We start from the raw sequence: 21994 nt of genomic DNA on the forward strand, positions 1-21994 counted from the left end.
CCCAGGCTGGAATGCAATGGTGCAATCTCGGCTCACCGCAACCTCAGCCTCCCAGGTTCAAGTGATTCATCTGCCCCAGCTTCCCAAGTGGCTGGGATTACAGGCATGTGCCACCACGCCTGGCTAGTTTTGTATTTTTAGTAGAGACGGGGTTTCTCCGTGTTGGTCAGGCTGGTCTTGAACTCCTGACCTCAGGTGATCTGCCCTCCTTGGCCTCCCAAAGTACTGGCATTACAGGCATGAGCCACTGCACCCGGTCGCATGAGCCACTGCACCCGGTCAGCAGTTTTTATTCTGTTGACCATTTCCTCCTTCCTGAAGCTCTTCTCATTAGGACTATAGATTACCATTCATATATTCAACATCTGAAATAAAGATGCTTATACTAACTGAGCTTGAGTGTGTGTCAAGCTCTGTGACAAATTCTTTACATGTATTATTTCATCCTCCCATCCATTTGATGAGATAGGACAATAATCACTCTAATTTAAAGAAACCAGGCTTAGTAGTTTGCTGAAGATCATGCAGTCAAGGAAATGGTAGAGAAAGGGGTTCACATCCACACGTGTTAGATATCAAAGCTTGTGTCCTTAAACAGTGCATGTGATACCATCTCCTCATGCCGGGTATCATGTTGGGGCCTAGAAGTACAGAGGTGAAAACACCCCAAATACAGAGGGGAAAACACTTAGTACTCAGGGAACTATAGTACAGTGGAAAAACCAACTAAGCAGATAGAATGTGATGATTTCAATAAAGAAGGTATAATTCGGCCGGGCACGGTGGCTCAATCCTGTAATCCCAGCATTTTGGGAGGCCAAGGCGGGCGGATCACGAGGTCAGGAGATCGAGACCATCCTGGCTAACACGGTGAAACACCGTCTCTATTAAATATACAAAAAATTAGCCAGGCGTTGTGGCGGGCGCCTGTAGTCCCAGATACTCGGGAGGCTGAGGCAGGAGAATGGCGTGAACCCAGGGGGCGGAGCTTGCAGTGAGCCGAGATCGCGCTATTGCACTCCAGCCTGGGCGACAGAGCGAGACTCCGTCTCAAAAAAAAGAAGGTATAATTCAAAGCAGTGGACGCCTCTGCTTGGGGACTTCAGCAAAGGCCTCAAAGAGGAGCTGGTGCTTGAAGGAAGAGTAAGAGCTTGCAACCTGACTAAGATAGAAAGGGAATATCAGAGGAAACAGGAATTGCAAAGGCTTGGAAGTAGAAAGCATATGGCATTTTAGGCATTTTAGGGAGTTATCAGAAGTTCTGAATGGCTGGAGCACAGTTTTGGGGGAGGTGGCAGGATATGCGACTGGTGAGTTAGTCAACAGCTGGATCTTAAAGAGCTGTACTTATTATCATGACTCGTTCATGGTTTTCCTACTAGTGTTCTTTATCATTCTCCTCCATCACTTCCTCTTCCTTCACTTGTTCTTTAAACATTAATGTCAACCAGGGTTCTACTTTCCTTCTCTGATTTTCATCTCACATATTTATATTTCTTCCCAGACCAATTATCCACTCCTGTAGCTTCCATTTCCACCATATGCTGATGTCTCCTCAACAGTATCTTTAGTGTAAACCCCTCTGTTGACCTGGTACTTTCATCTGACTTCCATAAATCTCTTCCTTTATGTCTTGTGGGTCCTTCAAACATAACATGTTTATAAAAGTCTCACTATTTGGTGTCTACCCTCGAGTGCTGTTTTTGGTTTCTTTTCCTCTCTCCATCTTTTCTCCAATCTTTCTTTTTCTGTCCAAGTTCAGAACCACATTGGGTCTTATATGGACTATATTATAATAGTGTCCTAATTGATCTCACTCTCTGCAGTCTCTCCCATTTACAAACTCTCTTGTATACAACTAACACATCTGATCCTGTCACTTCCTAATGGAATCAGTTATAAATTTCCCTAATTGCTACATTATGATGTATTGAGTGTAGAACAATGCCTGTCATATTGCCTGAAATATAACAGGTGCTCAATGAATAATTTAATCTTTTAAAATTTAAATTAAAGTCTTACGTGTGTGGACTAGATAGAAGGAAAACATAGAGTTTGGTTTTATAATGTGCTTTTAATAATTAAGGTATTTCTTTTTTTTTTTTTTTTTGAAGCGGAGTCTCGCTCTGTGGCCCAGGCTGGAGTGCAGTGGCGCAATCTCAGCTCACTGCAAGCTCCGCCTCCTGGATTCACGCCATTCTCCTGCCTCAGCCTCTCCGAGTAGCTGGGACTACAGGCGCCCGCCACCACGCTCGGCTAATTTTTTGTATTTTTAGTAGAGACGGGCTTCACCGTGGTCTCGATCTCCTGACCTCGTGATCCGTCCACCTCGGCCTCCCAAAGTGCTGGGATTACAAGCGTGAGCCACCGCGCCCAGCCTTAATTAAGGTATTTCAAAGCACTTGACTGTGTAACGTATAACTCAAATATTTCTTGCCTAGAGACTGTGTTGGCAAATGGAAAAGTTATTATGCATTTTAAAAAAACCTTACATTGGCCATGACTATTAGAGGACCATCAAGGGAATAACGGTTCCATGATTTAGAAGTTTTGCCTAGCTGTTGTTTTTTTTGAAAAGTACTATGGAATGATCTCAGTATTTAGGAAAATCCTCCACTCCATCCCCACCAGCATCTATTGGCTTCTTTTATTCTCTTGCTGCAGAGAAAATAGAATCCCTGGATCCCCAAGGTTCAGAAGCCCATGTTTGCCAGCTACTCTCAGGGTTGTGTACATGAAAGGTAGGAGAGAGGAAGGATGCTGAAGAAGGGGAGGGAGAGAGATGGAGGATTCCTTTGTGTTTCTTGGAAGAAGGGTTGCTATTGTGACGAAGATAATGGAGGCTCCCTTATAATCTTGGAGCTGATTAAAAGTTTGGCTGCCCTAGCCAGGCACGGTAGCTCACACCTGTAATCCCAGCACTTTGGGAGGCCAAGGCAGGTGGGTCACTGGAGGTCAGGAGTTCAAGACCAGCCTAGCCAACATAGTGAAACCCTGTCTCTACTAAAAATACAAAAAAATTAGTGAGATGTGGTGGCATGTGCCTGTAGTCCTAGCTACTTGGGAGGCTAAGGCAGGAAAATTGTTTGAACCCAGGAGGTGGAGGCTGCAGTGAGCTGAGATTGCACCATTGCACTCCACCCTGGGTGACAGCGCGAGACCTCATCTCAAAAAAAAAAAAGAGCTTGGCTACCCTGAAGACTTCGGCACTGTCTCTACACGCCTGGAAAAGGTCTGAGATTTCAATTTGGAGTGGGAGAAGCAGAAACTAAAGGAAATGATTCTAAAGTTATTACTCTTTTCAAAGGGGAAAGTGATAATGAAATTGTGAATCCTGAAATGAAAGTGCCAGGATTTATTGTGTCTAGCTAGGAACTCATATGCAGGTGTGATGAAAATGGCATCATAAGCATTGGTAGAAAAGATATCAAAAGCAATTCATTGTTTGAGTAAGTGAGTCACCTGGGATCACACTAATCCAAACTCATGGTATCTGGAGGAATCTTTAAAAGTGAGTTTCTTCTAGAGGAAAGATGCAAGCGTCAGAGAGGTAATTTGCATATCTCACAAGCATTATTATCAGACTTCCATTTGTTATCCTTCTCAAATTTAATAGGAAAATATGTAACCTCATAAAAGGTTTTATTTTATTAACTGTATTAAACATCTACAGGCTTTTGACTCTGCAGTCACATTATTCGAGCCATTTCTAAACAGCTGTCCACATTTGCTATGTTCTAAATTGTTTCAAGGCAGGCAGAGACAGCTCCAGCCAAGATAGTTTGCAATTTATCTTGTGTTTGTATTTTCAACTTTCTTTTAATTCATCCTTACCTCTAGCCCCCAAAGCATATGAATTTAGACCACCTAACAGTATGTCCTTGTCTCACTAACTCTCTCTGCAAATGATAAAGTTGTGGTCCAGAGTCACAGCTCTTTGGTGTAAGATCCTGCCTAAAACACACACAGGCACACATACCCCCATACACGAGTGCTCACATGGACATACACACACACCTTTAGGGTGTTTCCACTAACTGTGGCTTAAATCATAAGTGCATTCACTGTTTACCTAACAGGAGGCCAGAAGTTGTTAGTCCCAGGATTGTTGGCTCAGTGGCTCAATAGTGTCATCGATGATTGAACCTTCTCTGATCCTTCTACTTTGCCATCCTCAGGTGATAGCAGTGTCATCCCTTCTGGTCATGAGATGGCTGCCACAGTTCCAAAAATCACATCTTCATGTAATGGTGTCCAAAGCAGAAAGCAAGGTTGGAGGAAGGTGTCAGGTGGTGGCAAAAGGTCTTACTTATGAGGGAGGTAAATCTTTCTTAGTAGCCATCTTGCAGACACTTCCTTTCTTCTAATTATTAGAACTGGGTCATGTGCTTACCCCTAGAAAAGGCCATGTGCTTACCCCTAGAAAAGACCATGTATGATGGCTCATGCCCGTAGTCCCATCTACTTGGGAAGCTGAGGCAGGAGGATCACTTGAGCCCAGGAGTTTGAGGCTGCAGTGAGCCATGATCATGCCACTGCACTCCAGCCTGGGTGACAGAGACTCTGTGTCAAGAAAAGAAAAACGAAAAGAAAAAAAAAGAGAAAAAAGTTCTCTAGAAATGAAGGAAAGAATGCCATGTATTGAGGCTGGGCTCATTGCCATCCAACGAAACCAAGTTTTGGTTGGGAGACATTAGAGAAATATGTAGCCAGTCAACAACTTCTGATACACCTACACAGCTGGAACTAGATTGAATCATAGATCTCATGAACCTGGAATTAAGTTACTGGTTACTCGCTCCTGTTTACTGAATCTTATGTTTAGTTTCATTACTGCAGTGGCAGGGAGGAAAAGTAGTTTTCAAGTTCTTTTCCTTGAACTCCTTGCTTCAAGTGATCCTCCCACTTCAGCCTCCTGAGTAGCTAGGATTATGGGTGCAAGCCACCACCCCTGGCTCCTCAAGATTTTTTTTGTGTGGGGGGAGGGGGGTGGGCAGGATGGAATCTCAGTCTGTCACCCAGGCTGGAGTGCAGTGGCATGATCTCGGCGCACTGCAACCTCTGCCTCCCGGGTTCAAGCAATTCTCCTGCCTCAGCCTCCTGAGTAGCTGGGATTACAAGTGACCACCACCATGCCCGGCTAATTTTTGTATTTTTAGGAGAGATGGGATTTCACCATATTGGCCAGGCTGGTCTCGAAATCCTGACCTCAGGTGATCCTCCCTCCTTGGCCTCCCAAAGTGCTGGGATTACAAGCAGGAGCCACCGCCCCTGGCAAGATCTTTTTTTAATTAGCTGTCTTGTCAAGGACTTGATGTAAATTTCCTGGTTAATGTTTTTACGGTGATCAAAAGCATTGCCACCTAAGAGCATTTCTTTAGAACCTAACAACAAAGGTCACAGTTAGATGATGATCACAGGAACAAACAAATATGGTTCTTGACAACTGATGAGAATGTGCTTTGACAGAATTTATTCTTTAGTTGATATGATATATGCATTACATTACTAAAATTATACTGGGTTTACATTTTAAAATATCAGTAAAGACAAGGATTATAATTTTAGACCCTGGCCGGGCGTGGTGGCTCACGCTTGTAATCCCAGCACTTTGAGAGGCCAAGGCGGGCGGATCACGAGGTCAGGAGATCGAGACCACGGCGAAACTCCGTCTCTACTAAAAATACAAAAAAATTTAGCCGGGCGTGGTGGCGAGCGCCTGTAGTCCCAGCTACTCGGAGAGGCTGAGGCAGGAGAATGGCGTGAACCCGGGAGGCAGAGCTTGCAGTGAGCGGAGATCGCATCACTGCACTCCAGGCTGGGTGACAGAGCGAGACTCCATCTCAAAAAAAAAAAAAATAAAATAAATAATTTTAGACCCTAAAACATTGAAGGGAATCTGTTAGACATGCTCTGTATCATAATTCCTACAATAACTGTTCTCTCATCTTTTCAGTTTGAGTACTAATGCTAATATAGGAAAAATCTTTTTTTTTTTTTTTTTTTTTGGGGGACAGAGTGTCGCTCTGTCACCCAGGCTGGAGTGCAGTGGTGCGATCTCGGCTTACTGCAGCCTCTGCCTCCCGGGTTCAAATGATTCTCTTGCCTCAACCTTCAGAGTAGCTGGGACTACAGGCACATGTCACCATACCCGGTTAATTTTTGTATTTTTTTTTTTTTTTTTTTTTAAGACGGAGTCTGGCTCTGTCGCCCAGGCTGGAGTGCAGTGGCATGATCTCGGCTCACTGCAAGCTCCACCTCCCGGGTTCACGCCATTCTCCTGCCTCAGCCTCTCCAAGTAGCTGGGACTACAGGCGCCCGCCACCACGCCCAGCTAATTTTTTTTGTATTTTTAGTAGAGACGGGGTTTCACCGTGGTCTCGAACTCCTGACCTCATGATCCGCCCGTCTCGGCCTCCCAAAGTGCTGGGATTACAAGCGTGAGCCACCGCGCCCAGCCTAATTTTTGTATTTTTTGTAGAGACAGGGTCTCACCATGTTGGCTAGGCTGGTCTTCAACTCCTGACCTCAGGTGATCCACCGCCCTCGGCCTCCCAAAGTGCTGGGATTAAAGGCGTGAGCCACCATACCCGGCCAGAAAAATCTTAAAAATGTGAGATTATTGATTCATTTGACAAATATATTTTGGATGCCTAATATGTGTCAGGCAGGTTAAAAGTTTTAGGAATGCAACAGTGACAAAAACAAAATCCTGGCCCTCATGGAGTTTACATTCTAGTAAAAGAAAGGAAGAAAATAAAGATATAAACATATAGACACACACACACACACACACACACCATCTCATACCCATTAGAATGGCTACTATCAAAACAAAACAAAACAACCCAGAAAATTACAAGTGTTGGAAAGGACATGGAGAAACTGGAACACTTGTGTGCTACTGATGGGAATAAATAATGGTTTAGCCACTGTGGAAAACATTATGAATGTTCTTTAGAAATTAAAAATAGAATTGCTCTATGATCTAGCAATCCCACTTCTAGAGGGATAAATATACTTCTGGGTATATACACAGCACAATTGAAAACAGGGTCTCAAAGAGATATTTGTCCACTCATGTTCATAGCAGCATTATAGTCAAAAGTAGAAGCAAGCCAAATGTCAGAAGAATGGATACACGAAATGTGGCATATACATACAGTGGAATATTCTTCAGCCTTAAAAAGGAAACACATTTGGCCAGGTGTGGTGGCTCACGCCTGTAATCCCAGCATTTTGGGAGGCTGAGGTGGGTGGATTGCCTGAGCTCAGGAGTTCAAGACCAGCCTGGGCAACAAGGTGAAACCCTGTCTCTACTAAAATACAAAAAAACTTAGCTGGGCATGGTGGCAGGCACCTATAGTCCCAGCTACTCGGGAGGCTGAGGCAGGAGAATCGTTTGAACCCAGGAGGTGGAGGTTGCAGTGAGCCGAGATTGCGCCACTGCACTCCAGCCTGGGCAACAGAGCAAGACTCTGTCTCAAAAAAAAAAAAAAAAAAAAGGAAACAAATTCTAACACATGCTACAACATGGATGAGCCTTAAAGACACAGTCTTTTTTTTTTTTTTGAGACAGAGCCTTGCTATATCGCCCAGGCTGGAGTGCAGTGGCGCCATCTCAGCTCACTGCAACCTCTGCCTCCCGGGTTCACACGATTCTCCTGCCTCAGCCTCCCAAGTAGCTGGGACTACAGACGCGAGCCACCATGCCCGGCTGTTTTTGTATTTTTAGTAGAAACAGGGTTTCACCATGTTGGCTAGGCTGGTCTCGAACTCCTGACCTCAAATGATCCTCCCGCCTCAGCCTCCCAAAGTGCTAGGATTACAGGCGTAAGCCACTGCACCTGGCCAAAGACATTGTCCTAAGTTAAATAAGCCAACCATGATTCCAAATATGCAAGGTACCTAGAGTAGTCAAATATACAGAGGCAGAAAGTAGAATAGTGGTAGCCAACGGCTGGAGGCTGGGGGAATGGGAAGTCGTTGTTTAATGGGTACAGAGTTTCAGTTTTGCAAGATGAAAAGAGTTCTCGAAGACTGGTTGCACAACAATGTAAATGTGAAAATGGCAAATTTTATGCTACATGATTTTATCACAATTTAAAAATATAAATAAATAATAAAAATTTAAAATATCAGGTAGTAAGAAGGATTATGAAGAAGACAAAACAAGGTAGGTGCACAGAGCACTTGGGGTGGGGTGGGTAGATTTATATTTGGTGGTCAGAGAACACTTCCCTGATAAGCAGCAGTCAAGCAGAGATCTGAAGTCTGTGAAGGAGGAAGCACACATCTGGGGAAAGAGCATTTCAGCAGATGTTAAAACAAATGCCAGTGGTAAAAAGTGGAACCAGTTTGGTGTGTTCTAGGAATAGGAAGACAGCCAGTTGTAGCTCAAACATTATAGGAGAGGAGAGTGGTGGAATAAGGTCTCAGAGAAGCGGTGATGGACAGATCATGTTTCGAGTTATGCCTGAGGATGTATAAAGGCATCCTGGTATGAATAAAATGTAGGTATTATATTTCTCTGTAATTGTAGACATAGTGTCTGTTTGTTTGAAGGCAGATGATTCTGTTGACTTACCTCAGACATATTTTCACTCTCTGTACCTCTCTAAATTAGATGAACATTTGTATTGGAGATAGAGTCTCCAAGCTGTATTCAGTATTGTTCTTCTTCCCACCCCCACCTTGCCATTTTTCTAAGGGAATAGATTTCCAAAATTTTCAAGTTGCAGAATGAATGCTGTATTTATAGTTCAGAGCTAAAATTTAAGCTTATTGTAAGAATTCTCTTATTGCAGGAGGCCGAGGCAGGCAGATCACAAGGTCAGGAGATCGAGACTACCCTGGCTAAAACAGTGAAACCCCATCTCTACTTAAAATACAAAGAATTAGCCGGGCGTGGTGGCGGGCACCTGTAGTCTCAGCTACTCAGGAGGCTGAGGCAGGAGAATGGCGTGAACCCGGGAGGCGGAGCTTGCAGTGAGCCGAGATCACTGCCACTGCACTCCAGCCTGGGCGACAGAGGGAGACTCTGTCTCAAAAAAAAAAAAAAAAAAAGAATTCTCTTATTGCAAAAGTAAGTTTAAAAGGTATGGAAATCAAAGTAAAACTTTTAATTTCAGAATTATCAATAATTTATTGGAAAATACGTAATAAAATGTTCAGTGTTTATAAATATGTATCTATAGCTTACTATGAACTTTATATATAAAATTATATAATACATGTATAATTCAGAGATTAGCTGTAGTATGCAGAATAGTTATGGTTAAAATACTATATTCTATGTTGTTTAACTCATATTTTTATATGGAACTAGAGAAAAGTCCTCTCTTAATTATGGCATAATGTGTGATATTGGAGAGAACATAAGATTTAGCCAGCAGAGCCAGGCGCGGTGGCTCACGCCTGTAATCCCAGCACTTTGGGAGGCCGAGGCAGGCAGATCACAAGGTCAGGAGATCAAGACCATCCTGGCTAACATGGTGAAACCCTAAAAAATACAAAAAATTAGCCGGGCGTCGTGGCGGGCGCCTGTAGTCCCAGCTACTCGGGAGGCTGAGGCAAAAGAATGGTGGGAACCTGGGAGGCGGAGCTTGCAGTGAGCCGAGATCACGCCACTGCACTCCATCCTGGGCTACAGAGCGAGATTCCGTCTCAAAAAAAAAAAAAAAAAAAAAGATTTAGCCAGCAGAGATCAGGTTCAAATACACTGAATATTATTGACTAGATGTATAGTCTTTGGAAAGTTATAAATCCTCTCTGAGCCTCAGTTTCATCACTTGAAAATAATATCACAGATTATGGTTGCTGTAAGGATTGAAATATTGTAAATAAAGCATATGGTATACATCCAAGTAATTTTTATAAAATTACAAATTAAACAACCTAATATTACACCTTAAAGAACTAGAAAAAGAACAAATTAAGCCCAAAGTTAGTAGAAGGAAGGAAATAATAAAGACTAGAAATAAATAAATAAATAAAACTAGAAAGATAAAAAAGATCAATGAAACCAAGGGTTGGTTTTTTGAAAAGATAAACAAAATCTACAAACCTTTAGTGAGACTAGGAAAAAATAGAGGATACCCAAATAAAATCAGAATGAAGGAGAAGACATTACAATTGATACCATAGAAATACAAAGGATCGGCTGGGCGCCTGTAATCCTATAATCAGGCCTGTAATCCCAGCACGTTGGGAGGCTGAGGTGGGCAGATCATCTAAGGTCGGGAGTTTGAGATCAGCCTGACCAACATGGAGAAGCCCCATCTCTACTAAAAATACAAAATCAGCTGGGCGTGGTGGGGCATGCCTCTAATCTCAGCTACTCAGGAGGCTGAAGCAGAATTGCTTGCACGCGGGAGGCAGAGGTTGCGGTGAGCCGAGATCGCGCCATTGCACTCCAGCCTGGGCAACAAGAGAGAAACTCTATCTCAAAAGAAAACAAAAAGAAAAGAAATACAAAGAATTGGCCGGGTGCGGTGGCTCATGCCTGCAATCCCAGCACTTTGGGAGGCCAAGGAGGGCGGATCACAAGGTCAAGAGTTCAAGACCAGCCTGTCCAATATGGTGAAACCCCGTCTCTACTAAAAATACAAAAATTAGCTGGACGTGGTGGCAGGCGACTGTAGTCCCAGCTGCTCCGGAGGCTGAGGCAGAGGTATCCCTTGAACCCGGGAGGCGGAGATTGCAGTGAGCCGAGATTGCGCCACTGCACTCCAGCCTAGGCGACAGAGCGAGACTCTGTCTCAAAAAAAAAAAAGAAATACAAAGGATCTTGTGAAACTACAATGGACGATTATAGATCAACAAATTCGAACTTAGAAACAAATTTGATAACCGAGAAGAAATTGATACATTCTTAGACACACACAATCTACTAAGACTGAATCATGAAAAAATTTGAGGCTGGCACAGTGGCTCACCCTTGTAATCCCAGCACTTTGGGAAGCTAAGGTAGGATGATCGCTTGAGACCAGGAGTTCAAGACCAGCCTGGGCAAAATGGAGAAACCCTGTCTCTACTAAAAATACAAAAAATTAGCCAGGCGTGGTGACTTGCTCCTGTGGTCTCAGCTACTCTGAAGGTTGAGGTGAGAGGGTCACCTGAGCCCCGGGGGTTGAGGCTGCAGTCAGCTGGACTCCAGCCTGGGTGACAGAGCAAAATTGTCTCCAAAAAAAATAAATAAATAAAAAGTAAAAAATACATACATATATATACACAGAAAATTTGAGCAGATTGATAATGAGTAAGGAGATTGAATCAATAAAAATTTTAAAATAACAACTGTTGGTGAGGATGTAAAGATGTAGTGAAAAAGAAACCCTTGGTTGCGTGTGGTAGCTCAAGCCTGTAATCCTGGCACTTTTTTGGCACACACCTGTGGTCCCAGCTACTCTGGAGGCTGAGATGGGTGGTCTACATCAGCCCAGGAGTTGGAGATCAGCCTGGGCAATATAGTGGGACCCCATTTCTACAAAAAATTTAAAAATTAGCCAGGCATGGTGGCACATGCATGTGGTGCTTAGGGGATGAGGCGGGAGGATAGCTTGAGTTCCAATGTCAAGGCCTCAGTGGGGCATGTTTGCCCCACTACACTCCAGCCTGGGTGACAAAGGGAGATCTCTCTCAAAACAAACAAAACAAACAAACAGGAACCTAGTAAACAGTTGGTTGGGATGTAAATTAGTACAGTCATTATGGAAAACAATATGAAGTTTCCTGAAAAAAATTAAAAATAAATCTACCATATGATCTGTCAATTTCACTCTTGGATAGATATCCAAAGAAAATGAAATCAGCGGCCAGGCGCGGTGGCTCACGCTTGTAATCCCAGCACTTTGGGAGGCCGAGGCGGGCGGATCACGAGGTCAGGAGATCGAGACCACGGTGAAACCCCGTCTCTACTAAAAATACAAAAAATTAGCCATGCGTGGTGGCGGGCGCCTGTAGTCCCAGCTACTTGGAGGCTGAGGCAGGAGAATGGCGTGAACCTGGGAGGCGGAGCTTGCAGTGAGCCGAGACTGCACCACTGCACTCCAGCCTGGGCGACAGAGCGAGACTCCGTCTCAAAAAAAAAAAGAAAATGAATTCAGTATGGTGAAGTTATAGATGCATGCCTATGTTCATTGCAGCATTATTCACAATAGCCAAGCTATGGAAGCAATTTAAGTGTCCATCAGTGGATGATTAGATACAGAAAATCTGGGCCGGGCACGATAGCTCAGGCCTATAATCCCAGCACTTTGGGAGGCCCAGGCAGGTGGATCACCTGAGGTCAGGAGTTCGAGACCAACATGGCAAAACCCTGTCTCTACTAAAAAATGCAAAAATTATCCGGGCATGGTGGCGCATGCCTGTAGTCCCAGCTACTTGGGAGGCTGAGGCAGGAGAATCACTTGAACCTGGGAGGTGGAGGTTGCAGTCAGCCAAGATCGCACCACTGCACTCCAGCCTGGGCAACAGAGAGAGACTCTGTCTAAAAAAAAAAAAAAAAAAGGAAAGAAAATCTGGTATATATGCACAACAGAATACTATTCAGCCTTTAAAGAAGAAGGAAATCCTGTCATTTGCAGTAATACAAATGAACCTAGAGGACATTATGTTAAGTGAAATAAGCCTGGCACAGAAAAACAAACACCGCATGATCTCACTTATATGAAAGCCAAAAAGTCAAAAACATAGAAGCAAAGAGTAGCATGTTAGTTATCAGGGGTAGGGGTTGGCAGAGAGGGCAAGGATTGGGAAGATGTTAGTCAAAGGACATGAAATTTAAGAATAAGCCTGGCCAATATGGTGAAACCCTGTCTCTACTAAATACATAAAAATAGGCCGGGCACGGTGGCTCACGCTTGTAATCCCAGCACTTTGGGAGGCCGAAGCAGGCGGATCACGAGGTCAGGAGATCAAGACCATGGTGAAACCCCGTCTCTACTAAAAATACAAAAAATTAGCCGGGCGTGGTGGTGGGCGCCTGTAGTCCCAGCTACTGGGAGAGGCTGAGGCAGGAGAATGGCATGAACCTGGGAGGCGGAGCTTGCAGTGAGCCAAGATTGCGCCACTGCACTCCAGCCTGGGCGACAGAGCGAGACTCCGTCTCAAAAAATATATATATATATATTTTTATATTTATATATTTATATTTTATAAATATAAAATAGTTTATATTTATATAAAATAAATATTTATATAAAATGAATATATATTTTATATAAATATATAAATATTTATATAAAATTAAAAATATTTTATTATATATCTATATGTCTATATATCTATATATCTATATATATATGTCTATATATCTATATATCTATATATCTATATGTCTATATATCTATATATCTATATATATATAAATTAGCCAGGTGTGGTTGTGCGTGCCTGTAATCCCAGCTACTTGGGAGGCTGAGGCACGAGAATCGCTTGAACCAGGGAGGCAAAGGTTGCAGTGAGCTGAGATTGCGCCACTGCACTCCAGCCCGGGCAACACAGCGAGACTCTGTCTCAAAAAAAAGAAAAGAAAAGAATAAGTTCAGGAGATCTATTGAACATCATGGTGAACACAGTTAATAACAATATATGTACATATGAAAATTGCTGGCCAGGCGCAGTGGCTCACACCTATAATCCCAGCACTTTGGGGGGTTGAGATGGCGGATTGCCTGAGGTCAGGAGTTCAAAACCAGCCTGGCCAACATGGTGAAACCCTGCCTCTACTAAAAATGCAAAAAATTAGCTGGGTATGGTGGTGGGCACCTGTAATCCCAGCTACTTGAGAGGCTGAGGCGGGAGAATTGCTTGAACCTGGGAGGCGGAGACTGCACTGAGCCGAGATCGTGCCATTGCACTCCAGCCTGGGCAACAAAGTGAGACTCCATCTCAAAAAAAAAAAAAAAGAAAAAGAAAAGAAAATTGCTAGAAAAGTAGACTTTAAGTGTTCTTACCATACACACACACAACAGGATAAATAGGCTAGGCACAGTGGCTCATGCCTGTAGACCCAGCACTCTGGGAGGCTGAGGTGGGAGGATTGTTTGAGATCAGGCATTCAAGACCAGCAGGGCAACATAGTGAGACACTGTCTCTAAAAAAAAAAAAGGGCAGGCACGGTGGCTACGCCTGTAGTCCCAGCATTTTGGGAGGCCGAGGTGGGAGGATCACGAGGTCAAGAGATCGAAACCATTCTGGCCAACATGGTGAAACCCCGTCTCTACTAAAAATACAAAAAAATAAAAAATACAAAAAAAATAAAAAATACAAAAAAAAATTAGCTGGGCATGGTGGCTCGTGTGTGTGGACCCAGCTACTCGGGAGGCTGAGGCAGGAGAATCGCTTGAACCCAGGAGGTGGAGGTTGCAGTAAGCTGAGATCACTCCATTGCACTCCAGCCTGGGCAACAGAGTGAGACTCCATCTCCAAAAAAAGAAAATAAGGAAATAAATAGAAACTTCGCCCCAAAAAATATACAATTAATAATGTCATTCAGATGGGAATCAGTCACACACTTATGATGTCTCTAGACTCTATCTAGAGGGAATTAAGGGTGGAAAGGCAGAGGCATTGGAGGAAACTGTCTGGAAGCCGCATTTGCATAGTAAACATACTGTTTTAGTTAGCTTATATTTTTATTTAGGGCCTCCTGGGGATAAGGGTACCACCGGGCATCACTATGAATTTAGTTATTTTGAAAATTATAGTGTACTCGAACATTCCAAAATCAGAGAAAACGCTGTTATATATATTTTAGTAGTATATATAGTGACTAGCTAGCTGGGCTTGGTGGCTCACTCCTGTAATCCCAGCACTTTGGGAGGCTGAGGTGGGTAGATCTAGATCACTTGAGCTCAGGAGTTTCAGACCAGACTGAGCAACAAAATGAGACCCCAATCTCCACAGAATACAAAAATTGCGGGGTGTGGTGGCACGTGCCTGTAGCTCCGAGCAATTTCAGAGGCTGTGAGGTAGGAGGATTGCTTGAGCCTGCGAGTTTGAAGCTGCAGTGAGCCATGATCGTGCCCCTGCACTACAACTTGGGCAACAGAGTGAGACCTTGTTTCCAAAAAAAAAAAGTATATATAGTAACTAATATATACATGTTTTGTATGCATATAATACTCAAAGTGCAGAAACAAGGTCTCACTGTGTTGCCTGGGCTAGAGGAGTGCCTATGTGGCTGTTCACAGGCACAATCATCGCACACTACAGCCTTTAATTCCTGGGCTCAAGCCTTAGGTTCTCAAGTAGCTGGGACAACAGTTGTCTGCCACCATGCCTGGCTCAGGTATTTTCATAAATATTTCATATGCTGTGGTATACAAGTACCAGCTCATAAGAGCCGATGGTTAAAATATCAGGAATTCTATAAGCTAGTAGACTCATGTTGGTGGCTTGAAATCAGGTAGGAAATTGGTAAATGCTACAAAGCTTTCTTATTCCCAGGCTGGTTAAATATTTACCAGCACATCACTGTGTGTATCAGCTCATTTTACTCTCACAATGACTATAAAATGGATACCATTATTATTCCTATTTTACAGATGTGGGAACTGACAGAGTAGGGATTTTTTTTTTTTTTTTTTTTTAAGAAACAGGGTTTGGCTCTGTTGCCCAGGCTGGAGTGCAGTGGCATGATCATAGCTCACTGCAACCTGAAACTACTCAAACTACTGGGCCCAACCAATCCTGCTTCCCAAGTAGCTACATTACCATACCCAGCTATTTACTTCTTTTTTTTTTTGTAGCGAAGGGAGTCTCCTTGTGTTGCCCAGGCTGGTCTCAAACTTCTGGCCTCAAGCAGTCCTTCCACCTTGGCCTCCTAAAGTGCTGAAGTCATAGGCCTGTGCTCAGCCAGAGTAAGGATTTTTAATTGTAGCAGTCAGGTTCTTGAGTTCATGGTCATAAAGTCTTTGCAATTTTGCTATGGATTGCTCCAAAAGAGGTATTCTCTCCTTACACTATTTTCTACAAAACAGAATCTAGCCTCACAATTGAGTGTTGGGATGCACTCTTAGAAGGGATGCACTCTTAGAAGTCATCTACTTGGGTCTTCACCAACACCAAACAATGTGGTCTACCCTGGACTAGAAAGAGCATGAATCTATGCTTCTAAATAGCACTCAGTGTTTCAGGCTGGGCGTGGTGGCTCATGCCTATAATCTCAGCACTTTGGGAGGCTGAGGCAGGCGGATCACGAGGTCAGGAGTTTGAGACTAGCCTGGCCAGCATGGTGAAACCCCGTCTCTACTAAAAATACAAAAAAAAAGGGCCAGGCACGGTGGCTCACGCCTGTAATCCCAGCACTTTGGGAGGCTGAGGCCAGTGGATCACTAGGTCGGGAGTTCAAGACCAGCCTGGCCAAGATGGTGAAACCCCGTCTCTACTAAAAATATAAAAAAATTAGCCAGGTGTGGTGGCGGGCGCCTGTAATCCCAGCTACTCCAGAGGCTGAGGCAGAGAATTGCTTGAAACTGGCAGGCAGAGGTTGCAGTGAGCCAAGATCCCGCCACTGCACTCCAGCCTGGGCAACAAAATAAGACTCTGTCTCAAAAAAATAAAAAAATAAAAAATAATAATTAATTAATTAAAATACCAAAAAAAAAATTAGCTGGGGATGGCGGCATGTGCCTGTAATCCCAGCTACTCGGGAGACTAAGGCAGGAGAATCGCTTGAACTCGAGAGGCGGAGGTTGCAGTGAGCCAACATCGTGCCACTGCACTCCAGCCTAGGCAACAGAGCAAGACTTGGCCTCAAAAAAAATAATAATACATAAAAAATAAATAAATAACACTGTTTATATCTCCCTGAGACTTGGATTCCTCACCTAAGTATAAATAATTGGGATATGATTATATATGAAGTGCCTCCCACATGTAAAATCCTAGTTTAACCAAAGCCTATCCAATTCTGCTTCTTTGTCCTGGTATTTGGAGGTCCGATATCTGCTCCATATGTAGCCCATAGCTCTACTAGTGACAAAGCATTAGTTCATGAGTAATTTTACTCTAGTTATTTCATACATGTACATATTTTTTAATAGAAATTATGTAAGTTTATGCTAATAACTTACCATGACTTTGCAAATTAGACTTCAAGCTTCTGCGGAAACTGTTTTTTTCACTGATACAGACCCAGCATCCAGCTCAAATTAAACATTTGTGGAATGAATTAAGGAAATTTTCTTCAATTCAATTCAACAATTCAACTTTGATTCAAATCAACAAGAATTAACACCATAGCTATAGGTTAAATATATTGCATAGAAAAGAAAGGAAAAACTGAAGACAGAGACCAATTTTGTTTGTTTGTTTGTTTTTTGAGATGGAGTCTCACCTTGTCACCCAGCCTGGAGTGCAATGGTGCAATCTCAACTCACTGCAACCTCCGCCTCCTGAGTTCAAGCAATTCTCCTGCCTCAGCCTCCTAAGTAGCTGAGAATACAGCCGCCCGCCACCACGCCCGGCTAATTTTTGTATTTTTAGTAGAGATGGGGTTTCACAATGTTGGCCAGGCTGGTCTCGAACTCCTGGCCTCAGGTGATCCACCCGCCTTGGCCTCCCAAAGTGCTGGGATTACAGGTGTGAGCCAACACATCCGGCTAACAGAGATTAATTATATGATGTGGTGTGTGTGTGTGTAAAATACATATTTGCATATATATATATATATATATATATATATATATATATACACATAGTATATCTGTGGAAGGAAACAGAAGGAATAGTAACATTGATTTCCATTAGAGATGAAAAGTGTGAATTCAATTTTAAGCCTACTCACAGTCTCTCCTTAAGAGAACAAGATGCCTACTTTCTAATCTTTTGGAGAAGGAACTGAGCTCCCTAGCTGGCTTACTGATGGGACTTGACAAGTGCTGAAAAATATTAACAGCCAGGCGCAGTGGCTCACGCCTGTAATCCCAGCACTTTGGGAGGCCGAGGCGGGTGGATCACGAGGTCAGGAGATCGAGATCATCCTGGCTAACACAGTGAGACCCCGTCTCTACTAAAAAATACAAAAAATTAGTCGGGCTTGGTGGCGGCCGCCTGTGGTCCCAGCTACTCGGGAGGCTGAGGCAGGAGAATGGCGTGAACCTGGGAGGCAGAGCTTGCAGTGAGCCAGGATGGCACCACTGCACTCCAGCCTGGGCGACAGAGTGAGACTCTGTCTCAAAAAAAAAAAAAGAAAAGAAAAATATTATCTTTAGCTTGGTCAGTAGTGGGAGCATTTCTGCTATTCCCTCTTTCTAGTTAAATTCAGGGCCAAAATGTATTCTTGGGATGGCTTAGAACCTTTCCTTTTCCTGTGTCCAGAGTCATTAATAGTCAAAAACTACTTATTGGAGAAAGTATACTGTGAGGATCCCTGTTAGGGGTGTATAAAATCGATGAAAGGCAAGTTGCCTGCTATCAAGTAGCTGGAATCCCCACGTTGGTGAGATAGAGATGGGTTCCTCATCATTTTTCTTTGGGGATTTCAAGAAGTGGTTCTCTTATATTCTGATGCCACGTATAATAACAATTTATATCATTAAATGTTTTCCCATTATCAAAAGATGTTCATGCTTATTTTAAAAACAGAAATAAGAAGTAATACAGAGAAAAAGAAAAAAAACTTCCATTGTTTTGCAACCCAAAAATAACCACAATTTTTAGGAGACATTTGTTTCCATTTTTACTTTTATAGTATTTTGTTGGTGTGTGTAGGAAGTAATCTGGGCGTTTTGCCCAGTTTGGTTTAATTTTTGTTTATTTGTGAAGTGTCTTAGATTGCATTACACTTATTAGATCATTACTGTTATTAGCTGTTCCTAATAATACATCATAATGTGATCTTATCAATCTAAAATTGAAGCAATAAAAAGTTCATTCCCTAGAGCAATTGCACATGTTGCCTCAATTATGAAGAAATGATACACGCTGGAAATATAATTCTAACTTCAGTGAATTTAAAATTCTGGCTGAGTGAGTGGCTCATGCCTATAATCCCAGCACTGTGAGAGGCTGAGGTGGGTGGATCCTTTGAGCCCAGGAGTTTGAGTCCAGCTTGGGCAACATAGTGAAACCCTGTCTCTACAAAAAATACTGAGGTGAGAGGATCACTTGAGCCTGGGAGGCAGAGGCTGCAGTGAGCTGAGATTGTGCCACTGCACTCCAGGCTGGGTGGCAGAGAGATACTCTGTCTCAAAAATAAATAAAATAAAATAAAATAAAATATAAAATTCCCTGGATGTGGTTCTTTAATCATTTCTTCTCTGTGCACATTGCTTAAGTGTTAGATCAGACTGGGTTCCTTCATATACCCCAATACGTTGCAGCCTCTTCCACCTCCCCAATTTTGCTTATCTCTTCATCTTCCTGTCTCTACCTGTCAACATTCATCATCTTCAAGGACTGCCACCCATCTTCCCACAAGAGGGCTTTCCTTGTTACACTGATGTCATTCACATGACACCAGTGAATCTCTCATTTCCCCAAACCACTGAAGTATTACTCTCTGTACCATTCACGGGGTATGTATATTCTATTTCTTTTTTTAAATTGTGGTAAAAAAAACATACAGAATTTATCAACTTCACCATTTCTAAGTGTACAGTTCAGTAGTATTAGGTATAATCACATTGTTCTGCAACTAATCTCTAGAAATTTTTCATCTTACAAAACTGAAACTGTACTCATTGAACAGCTCTCCATTTCCTCCTCATCCCAGCCCATGGTAACTACTATTCTTTATATTTCTATGAATTTTTCTACATAGGTGACTCGTATAAGTGGAATCATTCAGTATTTGTCTTTTTGTGATTGGTTTATTTTATATAGCCTGTTATATTTGTAGTCTACTTAGGTAGACTATAATTCACATAGTCTGTGTTCCCAGAATCCTGTTCTTTCTTTTAGGTTTCGGGACAGAAATAAAACCCATCTATGACAAGTGCCTTTCAATTAAATCACTGTATTTTTATAATCCCTTGCCTAACTTAATAACCTAATAGCTGCTAAATTTATCTTAAATTTAAATTAAAAAACAGAACCAGGGCTGGGCACGGTGGCTCACGCCTGTAATCCCAGCACTTTGGAAGACCCAGACGGGCAGATTGCCTGAGCTCAGGAGTTTGAGACCAGCCTGGGCAACACAGTGAAACCCCGTCTCTACTAATATACAAAAAATTAGCCAGGCATGGCGGCCTGCACCTAAATAGTCGCAGCTACTTGGGAGGCTGAGGCAGGAGAATTGCTTGAACCTGGGAGGTAGAGGTTGCTGTGAGCTGAGATTGCTTCGCTGCACTCCAGCCTGGACAACAGAGCAAGACTCCGTCTCAAAAACAAAAAAAAGAAAAATAGAACCATAAAGTTTTAGAGAATTTAACAAATCAGTTCTCTAATATTACAGATGAGGAAATTGAGTACAGAGAATCAGGTATATAGAAGCATGTGGCAGATCATTTTTCATTCCCCTTCACAATGGCAGATTTTAGACATCTGCCACTCAGGGAAGAGATTTTTTGTTAGAGAGGCATTTCCTTGCAATAACACTATTTCAGTAGGTGCTGCATGTGTGGTAAGGTTAATGCTCATTCTGCAAATCCTTTTTAGAGGTAACATTCGTGACTGTATCATTTTTCTCCTAAACACTGGTTGGGGGGCTGTCATGTAGTGAGATTGCTGATTGCATCACTAGACCACTAGTCTTGGAGGAGCTCAGCTGAAGCTGGAGAGAAAGAGAATGGAAATGGAGAGAAAGAGAAATAGTGACAGTAATTCTCCCTTGAAGGAGCACAATTACATTGTTCTCATGACTGGCTTTGGTAGTGGTAAGTAGTGGTGGTGGTAGTGGTGGCTTTTTTTCAGAAAGTCCCTCTAGTGTTTTTAAGACCTTGGGCTCTGAAGCTGCATGGTTTGAGTTCAAATTCCGGTTCTGAATCTTGCTCAGCGTGTGACTTTGGCCTGGTTACTTCCTCTCTAACTATCAGTTTCATTGTCTATAAATTGGGGTAATATGTTTAGCATATTGCTGTGGTGAGAATTTATGCATACAAAGTGCCGGGCACATAGCAAATAGTTCATATTCACAAACATGAGTTATTTTTCATAACTAAAAGAAAAATGCTAATACTCTATGATGCTCGATTTAATAACATTAGACTATTGTATGTCCAGGAAATATATAAGTTCTCTCTGTAAATCTGCTGCCTTTCATTGCAGCAAATCTTTGCGTATACGTGCATATAGAGCACATGGTTTGTATTTTATTTCTATGAAATGTAAATATCCACCCATCCTCTATCTCAATTATCAGTTGCTGCATAACAACCATTCTAATGTTCAGGGCTTTAAAACAGTAGCTATCATTTATTTGCTCCCGATTCTGAGATTTGTGCAGGACTTGGCAGTTTGCTTCACATGGCATCAGCTGGAGCAGCTTGAGTGGGGTTGGATGATCCACTTCCAAGGTGTCCCATTCACATGACTGGTATGTTGGTGCTAGTTGGTGGAGTTTGATGGGAGAAGGGGTTCAGTTCTTGCTCAGCTGAGTTCCTCAGTTCTTGCTGCCAGCTGGGTTCTTAGTTCTCTTACATGTGGCCTCACCATATAGATGACTTGGGCTTCTTCCTAGCTTGGTAGTCGAAGGAGTTGGACTATGTATGTTAGGATTTTCTTTCATTTGTACAAAAGGAGGAAGCTCAAGGTTTCTTAAGACTTAGGCCTGGAACTGGCACAGGGCAACTTTAGCTGTATGCTATTGGTTAAAATGTGTCAGATTCAAGAAGAGACGGCAGAAGGATGTAAATAGCAGGAGATTTGGTTCATTGGGGTACATCAATAGAACAAACTACCACACCATTCATCTAACATAAATATTTAGCAACCTTGATGTATAAGAGAATACTCGTTTACTAATTCCACAATTATGTACTGAGCATCTGTCCTGTGCCCAGGTTTATAGTAGGCACTGTGGATACACAATTGAATAAGACATGAG

The 21994-nt window shown here is 42.7% G+C and overlaps 1 protein-coding gene across 1 annotated transcript in view; it reads left to right on the forward strand.

The window, feature by feature from the left end:
* Nucleotides 1-21994, forward strand: part of ANK2 (ankyrin 2) — a 689728-nt gene that overhangs the window by 18113 nt on the left and 649621 nt on the right. The window lies entirely within an intron of this gene.

This window comes from Nomascus leucogenys, chromosome 18 (genome assembly GCF_006542625.1).
Source record: "Nomascus leucogenys isolate Asia chromosome 18, Asia_NLE_v1, whole genome shotgun sequence".
In the NCBI taxonomy this organism is placed as follows: Eukaryota; Metazoa; Chordata; class Mammalia; order Primates; family Hylobatidae; genus Nomascus; species Nomascus leucogenys.